Raw genomic sequence first — 4,359 nt, 5'->3', positions numbered from 1 at the left:
AAAAAAAAAAAAAAAAAAAAAAAAAAAAAAAAAAAACCTACCAAAGTGATCTGTAGAGTCAATCAATATCTATTGCACTCCCAATGGTTTTGTTTGTTTGTTTGTTTGTTTTCTTTTAGTATTTTGGAAGTAGCAAAAATAACTATAAAATACATATAGATGCATGAAGAAGACCCATGAACAGCCAAAATAATCCTAAAAAAGAACAGCTCTTGTCCTGATGGACCTTGGGGGAAACCAAATGTCACATTTTACACAGAGCAGGATAAGGTATTGGCTTTCATTTTGCCTCTCCAGAACACAAAACCTAGATTTTTGTTTGTTTGTTCATCTGTAGCCTGGGCTTGCCTTGAATTTGGAGTCCGCCTCCCTCAGTCGCTATAGTTCTGGGATTACAGGCATAAGGTGCAATTTCCAGCAAAAAAATCTTAAGGGTTGCTTGAAACTCACTATGTAGCTCAGCCTGGCCTCAAACTCCCAACAGTCCTCTCAAGTGCTGGGGTTACATGTATGAGTCACAGTAACCAGCTAAAACCCTTTAAATTTTTATTAAGGTATATTACATACAACATTCTGACATCCATACACGTAGAGACTTTATTCATATTCACTCCCATTACTCTCTTTTTTTCTTCTCCCTCTCACTTTTACTGATCCCCTTACTCTTCTCACACACTTCTCCTGCTTTCTGGTTTCTTGTATGAGCATGGAAGAAGAGTTATTTACAGGAACATGGCAGATTATTACTGAAGAAAGTATCTCCCCTTCCCAACTCCCTCAGCTAACAGTAACTACCAAAACCTCTTCTGCAGGGAAGGATGAGGCCTTGTGAGCCTCTCCTAGCAACTGTTAACTTCCTACAAATCCTTAGGAATGCTGGGGTCCCCTTGTATATACAAGCCTTGTGTAGGTAATTATAGGTGCTGTGAGTTTATGAGTGTGACCACTGTGTTATGTTCCACAATACTCCATCCCTTCTTCCAGCTCTACCCTCCTGCCCTCTTTGCTGTGGTGTTTCTTGAACCTTGCAAGGGAGGAGATGCAGATCCCATTAGGGCTGATCTTCTACAATCACATATTCTTATTACTCAGAGCTAAAAGTCTGCATGAACAGAAGCTAGTCTCACCAAAGCTGACAGTAGCACAAGTCTACAGGTATAAACATACATGGTTAGAAGACAATTTCATAGTCATAACGTGGCCACCTAGGGAGGCAATGGTAGTAAGCTTCTCCATTAGAGCCTATGACCTCCCCAGCTACAGGCTTTTGACAAGGCATGAACTTTCTCCTAGGAAGTGAGCCTCAACTCCAATCAGAAAGTTAATTAGCCAAATACAAAAGTAGTTGGTACCCTATGCTCATTCACAAACTAGAGTCATCCTTCAAAGAGGGGACCTTAAGTGAGAAAATGCCTTCATCAGATTGGCCTGTGAGTAAAACTGTGGGACATTTTCTTGATTAAAGATTGACTGGAGGTGGGGTGCAGTCCACTTAAGCCCTATGGGGGGAGCCACCCATGGTCAGGTGGTCCTGGGAGGTATGAAAGGCAAAGTGAGCAAGCCATGAAGCAGTCCTTTGTGGTTCCTGCCCTAATTTCTTTCTTTCTTTCTTTCTTTCTTTCTTTTTCTTTCTTTCTTTCTTTCTTTCTTTCTTTCTTTCTTTCTTTCTTTCTTTCTTTCTTTCTTTCTTTTTCTTTTTTTCTTTTCTTTTTTTTTTTTTTTTTTTTTAGAGTTAAAGACAGATCTTTATTTCAAACTCTGATCTACCACATTAGCGTTTGCCACCAACTCTGGGGGCAGAGACCTTCACAGGCTTCACAATCTTTTGTTTAGGTGCTGCCTTTGTGGGGGCCTTGGCAACAGCCATTGCTGTCTTCTTTGATGCCTGCTTAGCCTTTTTGCTTCCTTGGCAGTCCTTACATCTTGCTCTCGCTGGGCTTTCCTAACTTCTGGTTTCTGATTCCTCTTGGCCATTATATCAGTAAGAGATGCACCAGTGATGGCTCGTTGGAATTTTTTAAAATTAATTTATTTATTATATGTAAGTACACTGCAGCTGTCTTCAGACACTCCAGAAGAGGGCGTCAGATCTTGTTATGGATGGTTGTGAGCCACCACGTGGTTGCTCTTACCCACTGAGCCATCTCACCAACCCCGGCTCGTTGGAATTTGACTGCACACCTGCCCTAATTTCTACTGTGATGTGGAAGTACGAGCCAGATAAACCGTTTCCTGCCCAAGGTATTTTTGGTTAGAATGTTTTATCACAGTAATAGAAAGCAAACTAAAACATCTCTCTAATTTTCATGCCATAATTTCTTTTTCTTTCTTTCTTTTTCTTTTCCTTCCTTCCTTCCTTCTTTTCTTTCTTTCTCTTTCTTTCTTTCTTTCTTTCTTTCTTTCTTTCTTTCTTTCTTTCTTTCTTTCTTTCTTTCTTTCTTTCTTTCTTTCTTTCTTTCTTTCTTTCTTTCTTTCTGTTTTTGTTTTTGAGACAAGGTTTCTCTGTATAGCTCTGGCTGTCCTGAAACTCACTCTGTAGACCAGGCTGGTCTCGAACTCAGAAATCTGCCTGCCTCTGCCTCCTAAGTGCTGGGATTAAAGGCATGCGCCACCACTGCCTGGTTGCAATTTTTTTTTTAAATTAAAAAAGTTGAACCCGGGCTGGTGAGATGGCTCAGCGGGTAAGAGCACCCGACTGCTCTTCCAAAGGTGCAGAGTTCAAATCCCAGCAACCACATGGTGGCTCACAACCATCCTTAACAAGATCTGACTCCCTTTTCTGGAATGAATGAAGACAACTACAGTGTACTTTCATATAATAAATAAATAAATCTTTAAAAAAAAAGTTGAACCCATGTATGTTGTCTCATGCCTGTAATCCCAATATTCAGGAGAGAGAGGCAGGATGATTACTATGACTTCAACATCACCCTGGGCTTACATCATCAGTTAGAGGCCAGTCTGGGATACAGAGTGAGATCCTGTCTCAAAAAAAAAAAAAAGTCATCAACTATCGTAAGTGACTTAAATAAATGGATATTAAACCTAAATGCACAACACACAACTTGCACGTAAAAACATTCTTAGGACTGGAAAGATGGCTCAGTGGTGAAAAGTGCTTTGTTGAGTAAGCATGAACACCACAGTTTGGGTCCTAACATGTTTATATAATAAGCTAAGTGTGGTCCCATGCATCCCTATGCCCAGCACTGAGGCTAGCAGAGAGCAGAGGATTAACAAGGCAAACAGAGGCAGACACCGTAACAGTCACAGCCTCTTCATGCATGAACAAGCTCACACACATGAGTGTACATACATCACAAACACAAGCACACGCAATAGATAAAAATTTAAAAGTTTTCTTATTTCTTTGTAAGTGTGAAAATTACAAATTATAGAATTTTGATACAGATATGGGAGGTTAGAGATAGGAGGATCAGGAATTTGAGGCTAGCCTGGACTACATAAGACCCTGTTTCAAAAACCAAACCAAACCAAAACACACACACACACACACACAAATACAAAGTTGACACAAATTTTCACTATGTGTTCCATGTGTCAATGCTCACCTGGGTTAACCTGTCATGGCAAGACTAAATAAATTAATTGTAATTGAATGCAAGACTAAATGTCTAAAGTATTTTTGAAAGTCTGGCTTAATGCAATTTGCTTCCGTGTTTTGTCAGATGACAAGTTAGATAGGCCATTCCATGCTTAGTTACGAACAAGACAAGTAAAATGTCCCTAGTCTCTGTCTCTTGGAATAAGTCTTTCCACTGCAGGTGGGGAGGGGGACTCTTTCTGTCTCCCTAGTGCTGGAATTTAAAGGCGTGGGTCTGGTTGAACTCGTTTTTTGTGTCCTTCAGCGGTCAGGTGCCCCGCCTGGTGGGTGGGGTGGGAGGATGAATACTGTTCCCGGATTGATCCTGAAGTGTATCCGAAGTGAAAGGAAGGTTGAGTGGAGGGCTAGTGGACAGTGGCTGGCCCACAACACTACCTTTAAGAAGACAAATGGACCATAGTGATGGACACCTATAATCCTAGCACCCAAGACGCAGAGGCAGGAGGATCACTGAGTTCAAAACCATCCTGATCTACGGAGGGAGAGAGTTCAAGGACAATCAGGGCTGTACAGAGAAACCCTCCCTGTCTCAGGAAAAAAAAAAAAAAAAAAAAGGAAAAAAGGCAGGAAGGAAAGAAAGCAAGGAATGAAAAGAAAGAAAAAAGACTAATAGGTCCCAGAGACCCCCATGACAGTGGGAAAGAAGGGCCTGCACACTTCCTCCTGCTGGGATTCTTGATAAGAAATAACACCCAGAGAAATGGCAATCATTTACAATTTATACCACAAATTAT

General features: G+C 40.9%; 1 pseudogene; it reads right to left on the bottom strand.

The window, feature by feature from the left end:
• LOC110314437 overlaps positions 1–1,974 on the bottom strand; it is a 40,165-nt pseudogene extending 38,191 nt beyond the window's left edge.
• Positions 1,975–4,359: the final 2,385 nt, after the last annotated feature.

Source organism: Mus pahari, chromosome X (genome assembly GCF_900095145.1).
Source record: "Mus pahari chromosome X, PAHARI_EIJ_v1.1, whole genome shotgun sequence".
Classification (NCBI taxonomy): Eukaryota; Metazoa; Chordata; class Mammalia; order Rodentia; family Muridae; genus Mus; species Mus pahari.
Note: the sequence above shows the minus strand (reverse complement) of the source record. Positions and strands in the feature narration are given on the sequence as shown.